This window comes from Haliotis rufescens, unplaced genomic scaffold, assembly GCF_023055435.1.
Source record: "Haliotis rufescens isolate VD_foot unplaced genomic scaffold, xgHalRufe1.0.p SCAF_1, whole genome shotgun sequence".
Lineage (NCBI taxonomy): Eukaryota > Metazoa > Mollusca > Gastropoda > Lepetellida > Haliotidae > Haliotis > Haliotis rufescens.
Window position 1 is genome coordinate 64,704,124 of NW_025963779.1, and position 13,543 is coordinate 64,717,666.

Sequence of the window (13,543 nt, forward strand, 5' to 3'; positions counted from 1 at the left end):
CTATATATGTTGAACTGCTTAAATACCAGGTTATCAATGTCGCAATGTTATTCGAAACGAATTGTTATTTGTGTAGGGTTATTTCAAATATAAATCACATTTTCCTAAGACTGCTTGCTTCGTAATGGATTTAACACTGGAATGGTGCAACCTACTTGGGTAGCGGCAGCAGATTACAACTCGACGGAACATTCTTCCGCTTCTTATCACACTTCAATACAAACAGCAACCTCCACTTTTCCCACCTCTTCTGCTAACCACATGACGTTGTCCCTTTTTGTTAAACACCACAACAACTTTCATTACAAAGTAAAGCTGATTTACTGAAGACCCCATTCGCAGCATACTTCTACATCGCAAAACACAAACTTGTCTTGGCAAGCGTCTCCCGATGACTACGATGTTATGCAAAGAAATGTATTTGGAGATTGTCTTACAATACCCGCTAGGTTGCAGAAGTAGGTTGTAGGAGGTACACGGGGGTATTCACCAGATACTTCTCGGCTCGACGCCAACGCTAATGGTACAGTGGGCTGACCTACATTGACCAGACTATCCGGTTTGGTGTAGCTGGTCATCGGTGGTTAAACGTTATTTCTGGCTGATACATGTTATGAATGCTATGGCCATCATAAAGTAACATTTACCATCTAAAATGGAAATGTTAATCAATAATTGTTGTTACATCGTCTACTAATTAATAACAGAAAGGAGCCTTTATAATCTATGGTATCTAAACTTGACAAATTATTATAGACTTGCATGGGATTTATTTTGGGAGTATTTTGGATTAAGGGTCTGGTGCACGTGTGTTGGTCTGTGTGTGCTCTCCTCACACAGGGGCGGTCGGATAGCCTAGTGGTAAAAGCATTCGCTCGTCACGCCGAAGACCAGGGTTCGATTCCCGACATGGGTACGATGTGTGAAGCCCATTTCTGGTGTCCCCCGCCGTGATATTGCATGAATATTGCTAAAAGCGGCTTAAAACCGTACTCACTCACTCACTCAACTCACACAGTGGTGGTGTGTTGGTACTGCGTGCTCCCTCCTCGCGGTGGCGGCATGTCAACGTCATCTCATTGTTTTAGTACAATATATATACATAACAATGTTGACATTAAATGCTTAGTTGTTTCAAAAAATACCACCCAATGTGTCATTTTACGACATTGACACTGACCGATTTTAGGCTTTGCATGTAAAAAACATTCATCTGGCGTAAACAAAGCCATAGAGTAGATGAGAGCAGCTGTCTGGTGTTAGACGTTTCAGCATTTATTATATTCTATGAAAGTATTCGGCAAACAAAAAAGAATACTAAACTTCCGTGTCTTATCCTGTTAAGACCACCCTGCGTGGATTACTGCCGCGCTTTACTGCCTCAACAAAGATCTTCCTGTGAGGAATACTACTGCCCTTTACTGCCCCCACAAAGATCTTCCTGCAAGGATTACTACTGCCATTTACTCCCCCAACAAAGATCTTCCTGAGGATGACTGTCGCGCTTTACTGCCTCAACAAAGAGCTTCCTGCAAGGATTACTACTGCCTTTTACTGCCTCAACAAAGATCTTCCTGCGAGGATGACTGTCGCGCTTTACTGCCTCAACAAAGAGCTTCCTGTGAGGATTACTACTGCCCTTTACTGCCTCAACAGAGAGCTTCCTGCAAGGATTACTACTGCCCTTTACTGCCTCAACAAAGAGCTTCCTGCGAGGATGACTGTCGCGCTTTACTGCCTCAACAAAGAGCTTCCTGTGAGGATTACTACTGCCCTTTACTGCCTCAACAAAGATCTTCCTGTGAGGATTACTACTGCCCTTTACTGCCTCAACAAAGATCTTCCTGCAAGGATTACTACTGCCCTTTACTGCCTCAACAAAGATCTTCCTGCGAGGATTACTACTGCCCTTTACTGCCTCAACAAAGATCTTCCTGTGAGGATTACTACTGCCCTTTACTGCCTCAACAAAGATCTTCCTGTGAGGATTACTACTGCCCTTTACTGCCTCAACAAAGAGCTTCCTGTGAGGATTACTACTGCCCTTTACTGCCTCAACAAAGATCTTCCTGCAAGGATTACTACTGCCCTTTACTGCCTCAACAAAGATCTTCCTGCAAGGATTACTACTGCCCTTTACTGCCTCAACAAAGATCTTCCTGTGAGGATTACTACTGCCCTTTACTGCCTCAACAAAGATCTTCCTGTGAGGATTACTACTGCCCTTTACTGCCTCAACAAGAGCTTCCTGCAAGGATTACTACTGCCCTTTACTGCCTCAACAAAGATCTTCCTGTGAGGATTACTACTGCCCTTTACTGCCTCAACAAAGAGCTTCCTGCAAGGATTACTACTGCCCTTTACTGCCTCAACAAAGATCTTCCTGCAAGGATTACTACTGCCCTTTACTGCCTCAACAAAGATCTTCCTGTGAGGATTACTACTGCCCTTTACTGCCTCAACAAAGATCTTCCTGCGAGGATTACTACTGCCCTTTACTGCCTCAACAAAGATCTTCCTGCAAGGATTACTACTGCCCTTTACTGCCTCAACAAAGATCTTCCTGCAAGGATTACTACTGCCCTTTACTGCCTCAACAAAGATCTTCCTGTGAGGATTACTACTGCCCTTTACTGCCTCAACAAAGATCTTCCTGTGAGGATTACTACTGCCCTTTACTGCCTCAACAAAGATCTTCCTGCGAGGATTACTACTGCCCTTTACTGCCTCAACAAAGAGCTTACCTATGAAAATATTCATATAAAGAAGTAGAGTGAGCCTTTTTTACATAATTGAAGCACACAGTATAGCTGGAGCTATCAGGACGGATTGCATCAGGAAGAGAGAAGAAAAGTAACGTAAAATGGGCTTAGAGTTGGGCCGATGTTTTTAGGCGGCAGAATTGTCTCAAAAACCAAGTATAGAAAACAGCTACAAAATAATACTTGGGTCAGGATGTGATACAGTTGTATGATACAATACGTCGTCATCATATCCATACCACAGGATAAGTAGATATCTGACTAGGCGCACTGTGTACTTGAATATGTGCTCAACAATAACTTAACGCATGTCACATCTGGCAGCCATGTTGCTATGGCTGAAGCCTTGCTCTAAGGCTGTACTGAATAATAATTCCTTGTATGTATTTGTAATTCTATCCTTACAAAAGGCAAGTCCAGATAAGCGAACAGAAAGAGCGCCTTCCATTTTATAGAGACAACATATGATTTATATGATATAGAAAATTATCATAAACTAGTTATCATTGCATCGGGAACTTGTGCAATCTTCTATTACTGCTGAACTTACAACCCATCAACCGTAGACCCTGTAAAATTAAATTTACCAAATACTCGAACTGGGCTGGAAGCGATGTATCATGTTCGCCAAATTGAGCATGTTTAATCGAAAGAAGATAACACAATCAGCAACAAGGAGCTCGTAGTTCAAGAGGCTCACCTCTAATCTATGGTCAGCCGTTACGTCATTTGTCGGTGGGTCTGCAATGAGGGTAAACTCTCAATAGGCGAGTGAATCGGCACATGGTGTTAGATTACAGAAGGGTGAGACGAAGTTCAGATGTCAATATAGATTGGATAGCTAGTTACCCTGTTGTATATCTGCATAGATTAATGCCGAATGACGGATGAGAATTAAACAACCTATTAAGGATTCCAGAAAACCATTAGATTATTATTAGCATAAAGTAGCATAAATATTTTGACATTATTATTTGCCAAAAAATGTTCTTCTATAGAAAACAGTTTTATTTGAATCAAGTTGGGGACAAGTGATACTTGTACAAATATTTGCTCCCCCTGTCAAAAAAAAGTTAACTACGGCCTTTCCCCGTCCCTATTAGAGATACTTGTTTTTGTTTCAATACAACTCGGGTGTGAACACTTTGACAAAACATCATGCAACACACGTGCACGTCGCTATATAAGTGCCATGATCTTGAAGGCGACCTGAAACCCTATTTTACCTCCCCGCACATCATAACCAGATATTCAGAAGACGGGTATCACTGAAAGTACTATGGGGCACGGGTGGACCCATTGTCTTAGGCGCCGTGATTCGCTGTGCAGAGTTGCGTCCCTTGGGCACGCCAGACACGTTTCTAGGTTTGTCAGCACCATACCCGTGCTCTTGGGTTCACCGAAGTCGTAAACGTCTGAGACCTGCATCACTTTGGGCTTTCCTCTCACATTAGGCTGACACGCTGTGATAAAACTGGAACACAGTTCAAAGCGGCGCTAAACCCAACTCACTCACAGAAATAACCATAAATATAAACATAAACATAAATGTATCAAGATAGATTCTTACTTCCATTCTGTACAGCGCGTATCCATTTCACCTCGCCGTTGTAGATAAACACATTGTTCACAGTGAGTGGAAGACACCTGTCGGGGTGAATGGTACACCGACGGCCGTACTTTATACCATGAAGACAGAGAACGGGTACAAGGGCGTCCTATTAGCAGTTTAGTTTGGGCCCTCAGCAGGAAACCTTTGGTCTGGTCAGTGACATACGATAACGACTGACTAGTAATGTCAACCAAGGGTCGCATTGAGATCACTTGGGATAAGATTACCACTCTGTCTCGCACACAGTCCAACATCAGCTTCACAAATCACCTACACACATCAGCAACTCACATCAACAGTCCACACACGCGAACGCCATGCGTGTTTGCAGCCAGGAATGTTAGTCGATCATAGAGCAGCGCTGCGACGGACACGTACAAGACAACAACATGTCAAAAGAGATGCCATGATTTAGGCTTGCAAAAACATAAAATTCTCAACAGTTGTTCCAATTGATACGTCAAGCGAGTCTACATGATGTGTACACGTCTTTGTCACAGGGTATATACAATCAGGGAATGTGTTTGTCTGTTGCTGCAAAATTACAGCTATATGATGGCGGTCCGTAAATGATCGAGGCTGGACCAGACGATCCAGTGATTGAAATCCATGACATGCATCAATCAAGCCAGCAAGCTTGACCACCCGATCCCGTTAGTCGCCTCTTACGGCAAGCATGGGTTGATGAAGATCTATTCCCTCCCGGATCTCCACGGGTCTGGTGAATATGTATAAGCAGGGAATGTGTATAATCAAATGTGTATAATCAAATGTGTATAATCAAATATAGGTACCATCGATGGTAATATCAGGAGAAGGTATTGTCTTTGGATGAATCAGCCATTGCAGATAATCCCTAATATTTTCAGGCACTATATATATTCCCTGGTCATACATGTTCCCTAAAACATTTAAATGTGAGCAAGTCTTCATGTAGTGAGGCTTGAAGGTTCGTGACATAATTATTGGACATGTTTTATAACACTGAATGTTATTTTTTTCCAAATATATATTGAAACACTTATTCAGTTTTCTTTAATGGTTGACAAAATGGTCACAGAAATCAAATTAAGTAGCTGTGTATTCATGCATGAAATAATCAAACACAACAATGTCATTTTGCCAAACATTGATCATTCTTTGTCATGCGAGTAAATATTTTATGCGAAAACTAGGAGACTGCTGTTGGAAGCGAAAGAATACACGCTGGTCAAGTCACAATGGCCCTTTGCGAAACGAACAGTGTCTATTGACGAGTTAAATGAGAAATGTACAGTTTATAACAAAACATTTTCGAGAGAATAACAAACGGCAAAAAGTGATATTAACTCCATTAATGACCATCTGTCATTATTTTGCCTTGTCAATGTGGACTAATGTAAAAAGGACGTAACCAGTTTGTGAGCGGACAATTTGCGGGGAGGTAACCCTTGTATGACAATAGTTCCGTCAAAGTGTTATGTTCACTGCAGTGTGTAAGTGAGTATGGTTTTACGCGGCTTTTAGCAATATTCCAGCAATATCGCGCCGGGGGACACCAGAATGGGATTCACACATTGTACCTATGTCGGGAATCGAACCCGGGTCTTCGGCGTGACGAGCGAACGCTTTAACCACTAGGCTACCCGACCGCCCCTTCACTGCAGTGAGATGTGCTATGTTCACTGCAATGAAAATATCACTTTTCTAAACTTAAAAAAACTCAGTCTTTCACACTGAAGTATATAATAAATGCTGTTTTCACCAAATGGTACACATTACACAGCAACGGATACCTCTATGAATTATTCACATCCACAGCGACAGCATTCTAAAATGAACTATGCCGTTTAAAACTGAAAAAACCCATTAATCTCATGACAGAAGCTCCTTTTCAGTCGATACTACAAGTGACAATTGTATTTGTAAATAATTTACAAGTGTTTATCCCTTGTTTCCATTAAAAGCCTCTCGGGTGATCATCGTCACGTAATAAGTCATAACAGTGATATACAGCACGCATTACCCCAGATAGATAACGGTATTCTCGAAATTAACTTTGACACTTATGGTTTACCTGACAGCCTTGTCAAAATAAACAGTTATGTTTAGGAGACGATATTCACATGAACGCTGGTCATTTTAATTGCTTAGGTAAAGCTGTGACAATTTATTTCTTTGTTGTTTAACGCTGCACTCAGCAATACTTCAGCGACATGTATGTGACTGCGATCTGTAATTAATCGAGTCTGGACCGGAGAATCCAGTAACTGACATCAAGAGCATCGATCCAGGCAATATGGAGTGAGTGAGTGAGTGAGTTGGGTTTAACGCCGCTTTTAACAGTATTCCAGTTATATCGCGGCGTGTCAGCTTAAAGTGGGAGGAAAGCCCGAAGTGATGCAGGTCTCAGACGTTTACCACTTCGGTGAAACCCACGAGCACGGGTATGGTGCTGACAAACCTAGAAACATAATCGGGGCAAACCGGGATTCGAACCCACAATCACAGGTTTCTGGCGTGCCCAGGCGACGCAACTCTGCACAGCGAATCGCGGCGCCTTAGACGACTGGGCCACCCGTGCCCCCAGGCAATATGGAAACGATGATATTGCATACAGCCAAGTCAGCGAGCCTGACCACCTAATACATTTTTAGTCGCTTCTTACAACCAAAGTTTGTTGGGGACCTATATTTTTACCCGGAATCCCCACGGATTGTAGCTGGTTCCAACCAAGCATATACAAATATCAGCTTGTTTCAGAATGTATAAAAAAAAGGTTATGGAGTTTCTGAAAATATGAAAAAAAAAAATTAAAAAAATTTAACAGTCAGGTATGTAGGCATACATATATTTGGATATTAGTATGTTAAAAGATTCTGTAGGTAGCTCTCAACGGATAATAAGTACCAATTGAAATATTATACGCCAAATGAAATAATATCGACAAAATCATTTCATAATCATAAGAAATCTAACATTAATCAAAGATAGTTGCTCAAATATTCGGGGAAAGGTTTGTCAATGCAAAGAAAAGGTACTATATATGTTTAATTCGTGACTTCGACTGGTGAATCAGTCACAATACCATTGTTTCAGGTTCACTAACATATCTAGACTTCCGTCCCGAGAGAAAAAAATAATAAAGGAGTCCAATTCAAGTTTAGATTTCCCAGCTCGTTCTGGGCTCCATTTGGATATTGTTATTTTTCTTTTGTAAATATTTTTTTTTAAATAAAATAACTTATTTTGGGACTAAATGTCAGTCTATTACAAATCTTGAGGTCAGATATCTTACATAAGTAATGCGGAAATGGTCGCACAGACATAAATAGCTCCCATCGTCAACAAATACAGACTGCTTGAACCAAGCATGTCAGAGTTAGTTGTTCATTTGTTTAGGAATATAGACATGTACTCCTTGCTCTACGTTATACTAATATTTAGTCTATGAAAACATTTCTTTAAAATAATTGTATTTTTTTTTAAAAATTCAAAAAATCAAAAATGCCTATAAATTATATAAATAGATTCCACAGTCGTGGCACAGCACTTACCTAATACTACAGTATCTCCAAATGTTACGTTTACGAAAATAGTTTTATGTACGATTGTGAATCATATACGTGATTGTTTTACATTGGCGGACATTGCTACTTTTGTCTCATTTTAATCATCGCATAATAAGTGCCCTCTTTGTACTTTCTGACACTGTGAGAGTATAATCGCATTGACGACAACAAGAAGTGCTTGTGTACTGTCGAAACATGAGACCATAACACGAGTGTAAGTTCACAAGCCAGAGGTCACTATGTTAGCAAGGGCTGGGTGTTGGTGGGGGTGGGGGGTGTAACCGGATACCGCCCCGCTGGGCCCGTGAACACGTATTTACAATGATCAGGGCGGGGAATGGTGGTGACTTTACTTGCATTCATAAACAAATAGTGACCAAGCATTCGGTTTGGTCCAGGGCGATGTGTTAAGAGAAGTGTGGCGGATGAGGATGTAACAGAGTTATCATCCTTATATTTTGAGAATATTCAAGCTCATCAACAAACAAATAATTTATTCCGAATATACATCTACAGGTTTAGAAAGTATGTGCTAATGTTGAGAAACGAACAGGTTACTATTTATTATTCTGAACATATGCCACGTCCATACACCTTGTATATTATGTCCATTGAAGACACGTTGTGGTAGATAGAGGCTATAGATAGATAGATTAGATACAAAAGTCAAAAGATGAGCGCTTAAATATACTCAACTTTACGAATCTGTTTTGAGAGTGAGAAAACTTCTGTTCGAGTTCACGCAGTTTGTCCTGGTGTATGTATGTGTGTATGCACGCACGCACGCACGCACGCACGCACGCACGCACGCACGCACGCAATGTTTGAATGCATGTGTCTGTGAGTGCGTGCATAGGTCAGCATGCTCAATCTGTGAGGCACTACATTTACATATACCCCATGTATACATTACGTACACATATGCATCATATTGCATCATGTTGCATCATGCATGCACGGGTATTTGACATGACAAAGTAGCATAAAGCACCCCCAGCATCATGATGCACTTGCAGCTTACAGACAACTAACAATACGGTGCAAATGATTACTGTGAATAATAATTTCAGTTATATGCTAATAACAGCTTAGCACAGCAACAGTTATTACGTATGCATTATCTTTATTTTTTCGAAGCGACTGTGACTGGGGTTTGATGGCGTCGTTTCCTTTACCGCAGTTCAAAGTGATGACGCTGACACTAATCTAGCAGCCCCTCGGGGAAATAGCACAACAATCGAGCTTTGGAGATTCTTCATAACATGTTATTAAAGGGAGGCAAAATATAAAAATGTGCCTCGCATTAATCAATATTTAGGTGTGAAATCGGTAATTTCTTTTCACAGCGGTACGCATGACTTCCCACTTCTAATAAAACTGATATTTCTGAATATTCTAGATTTTAGCAATAAACCTCTTAATACCCAAGATAGATTGAAGTGAAAATAGGGCCGACAACACATTGACAAGTTGGACGCATGGCAGAAATGTACATGAAATAGACAACCCAGACACGCTCTACGCTCGCTACAGAGGCAAGTCCGGAGATTTACGTCCTGAAATGAACGGTTTATGGGGACTAAGACGTGACCTCACCACAAACCATAGCGTCCGATCAGGCATCAATGCACATTATATTCACAGGATGAATCTACACAATGCTACATATATTTCTACCAACAGTCGATAAGTGAGTCGATGAATGCATAAAGCTGACTCAAACGCTAGCGGTTTTGAACAGCTGATCAACCGCTGTCGGCGAGCTGGGTCGACCAGAAATGTAGGCCAAATCGTATTACGATTAAACAGCTGGAGCATGATATATTGAAGCTTTCTGATCCACTTGAGATTATATATCATCCCTAAGAGAGTCATACAATGTGTTCGTGTCATGCACTGCATTATTTGAGACAGATTTAAGGCCAGGAAAGTTAAAACAGCTTCGCTGTGACCTCCACTACTTGTTTGGTATCTCCCAGGTCAGGGTCGGTCACGGTTATGCTTCGGTGCCTATAGAATAGCGGGATAGTCGTACTTACGTAAACCCTCTAAATAAGAGAGTTATGAACTTGTTCATATGAAAACATGTAATGAGTAGCATACGTTAAAGCATAGAGACATATCTCAGATTTCACGTTCTCTACAAACAGAGCCGTGTGATCAGCTGTGTGAACAATGAGCCCACACGCTATAAATACAACTGCCGTATATCGTTTCTAGCGAGGGGTTTTACAGAAAAATGGTTCATTCCAATAAAAAACAAATTACACAGATAGATATTCAGTGACTTAAGAAAGGTAATTAACTTACTGTCAAAGTTATTATCATCCAGCGTCTCCTGTAAACATCGTTCTAACTCGCTGCCTGCTTGTGGCTACCGACCCAGTTGCGCTTTGACCGACATGCGCACTGAGGGGATTTCGAGAGATTCCATTCATCGTCGATATTTTAACGCGTCTTTATTTCGAATATCTTTTGATATTTTGATTATATTTGGACATATCGACATTGGTTGTGTAGATTATGTTTTTTCGGGTGATGAGTTTGTTGGATTAATCCAAGCATTACATGACTAAATCCAATATACTAATTTAACTATCTGGTAAAGGACAAAGTATCCGAAGCGCATGAAACTTATGCAAGTAATGACATTGACACAGATTGGTAACCGGTGTGAAAGAGGAACTATTTCTCATCTGAAATTGCTTTATTTGTTTTTTTAATCTACAGAAAACAATAACGTCAAGGTCAAGTGTATTGTTTGTTTGTTTTTATGTTTCAAGTGGAGTGGAATGTCTCCGGTTTCTATACGTTGATATATGCTGAAACGTATATTCATTATTCAAGCCTGTATATGATAATGCATTCCACGTAATCAATAAATATTAATACATTTTGTAGGATTTATTTCATTACCGTTGTAGCGAGGAGATATTCTACAGCGTGTAATGAAATAACTGAACACAATATGAGAATAGCAAATAAATCAATGCACATCAAACTTATTAAAGTAATTCCATTGACACAGATTGATAACCGGTGTGAAGGAGGAACAGTTTATCATCTAAAGCTTTTTTATTTGAGATTGATAACCGATGACTCCGCGAAACGCAAACGCACAACATTATGTTAAAATGAGGATACACTGACAATTCCCCGTACAACAGATACAGACACAACACACGCATTTAGAAATATACCCAAATAACAAACAGAAAAAAACTGAAAATCACCGCAATAACCCCCGCCTTATAGATACACCTGTCTAGATACCTCGCACACAGGAACTTTGCTTGATTTGCATATTGCACACGCTCATGTCATTGATAATAATTGAAAATAATAACGTGTGTAGCTGTACGCATTTGGGGCGACACTATTGTGCGGTGAGAGACCATCTGTTGTAAGTCTCATATCATCTCGTCATGATTTATATACATATTTATCACTGATACAAAATACTCATACAACATGAAGTCATTAAATAGTGATGTAATATATTGATAATATATATATATATATATATATATATATATATATATATATATATATATATATATATACAAAACTGAGGTAAATGTTCACTCGGTGTACATGTAATATATAATAAAAATAAAATAAAAATAAATAATAATAATAATAATAATAATAATAATAAAGTCCACGTTAGTCAATCATCTTTTATCATCTATCTTCTTTATATCTCATGACAGCGAAGGTACTATGTCTGAAACTGATATAAAGAAGATGATGGACTAACGTGGACTTTATTATTTTATTATATATATATATATATATATATATATATATATATATATATATATATATATATATATATATATTGTAAGAGTATCATGTAACTGTGATGAATGTGTATGCAGACATACATACCAAATACGCGTTGGAAACAATGCACACAAACACGTCTCAACATTTGATTCTGACATGTGTTGAATTTGTGTGCGTGCTGTTTAAAATGTACTGACAAGAAAGCTTATTTCCATATATTTTTCATTGTTCCCTTTTTCGTTTCCATCTCACTCATTCCCAATCAGGAGATCGATATGTTTGTTTGTTTGTTTGTTACGTCGCACTTCGCAATATTCCAGCTATATGACGGCAGTACGTAAATAATCGAATCTGGAGCAGACCATCCAGTGATTGATATCATGAGCATCGATCTTCGATCTATGCATCGAACAAGTCAGCGAGCCTGACCACCCTATCCAGATCGATATGTGTGCCAATATTGATTTACTCCTCTCGAAACAAAACAGCAATAGATGGCCCGCGTGTAAAGTGCCGTTATGATGGAAATGACGTGAGGGAGTAACTAGATGACTACAGGTAGACCGACGGACACTGTATGATCTCAGCTTCCACCCGACATAATGCGCAGATAATAAAAAACAAACAATGATATGAGAAGATTAACATTGACAGAAACAGTTAGAGAAGGTTACTTACTTGGTGACTTTCACTGTTCACACCAAGTAGGTAACCTTCTCTAACTGTTTCTGTCAGTGTTAATCACTTGGTGACTTTCACTGTTCACACTGACCGCCTCCGTGGTCTTTGTGGCATGGTATCTCAGTGAGCTAGCACTATAAATCGGCATCAGTCCGGACTAGTACAAGCAGCCACATACACGTGCATGCACGTCGCTATATAAGTGCAATAATCTTGGACGCGACGTTAAACCCAATTTCACCTCACCTCACCTCACCTCACTGTTCACACTAATTTGTCAGGAGATTACACTAACCAGCTAGTCAATATTTGCTAATTAGACTAGAATAGGTGGCCTAGTCCAATTTACTTATCAGTTAGAGATTACTATCCATCCTCTCATAATTTACTAACTGCAATAGTATATTTACTAAGCTTATTGTAAGTTTTACTAAATTTTACTGAAGGCTCGTTTTCTTATTATTTTGCGATAACTGTTGACATCGGCTGAATACAATTTGCAAAAAAAGCAAACAAATATCATAAACAATAAGGGTGAAAGATAGCACATAATGATTTTCAGTGGCATTTTAAGTTTATTTATACAATACTACGAAGACATAATTGACAGGTAAATACAACAAACATATTTTGTTTTACACTGGCAAACTTAACAAACCTTTCTCCTTCATTGAAGACGTGCTATGAGGCTCTAAATTACGTCAGTCAAAATGACGATCATTATGTGGATGTTTTTCACCTATTCTTCTGAATGTAGTTTATTCATTTTCGAAAGAATATATCGGTATCTGATTTTACATTAAGATTCAATTCGAACTAGCCGGGCCAAGATCCACTGAACGTGCGATGACAATGATAAGGTCGGTCACAGCATTCCTAGGCTCGTTTGTCTATGCTGCATTGTGTTGGGCTTTCCTTCCACATGAAGCTGACGCGCCGCAATATGACTGCAATACTTTACTAAGCGGCGTCAAACACAACTCCTCGCTTTGAATATAGTGCGCTGTTGTAGAGAAATGAGTCATCACTATAAATTTCACTACACTGCCACACGACCGGGAGTCGGGATCGCCTGTTACACAATATATTACCCCCCCCCCCCCTTTTTATTGAATAACCGTGAAACACGGGAGAGCACTGTTACCCTC

At 39.7% G+C, this 13,543-nt stretch overlaps 1 protein-coding gene across 2 annotated transcripts in view; it reads right to left on the reverse strand.

Moving 5' to 3' along the window:
- Nucleotides 1-10,333, reverse strand: part of LOC124142385 (allatostatin-A receptor-like) — a 49,327-nt gene extending 38,994 nt beyond the window's left edge. The window contains exon 1 of one of the 2 annotated variants that reach the window (XM_046510823.2): nucleotides 10,236-10,333. The gene's annotated coding sequence lies outside the window, so the exon portion shown is untranslated. Of the gene's footprint in view, nucleotides 1-4,332; nucleotides 4,674-10,235 lie in introns of those variants that run through there. The other variant, XM_046510824.2, reaches the window with a different exon arrangement.
- Nucleotides 10,334-13,543: the final 3,210 nt, after the last annotated feature.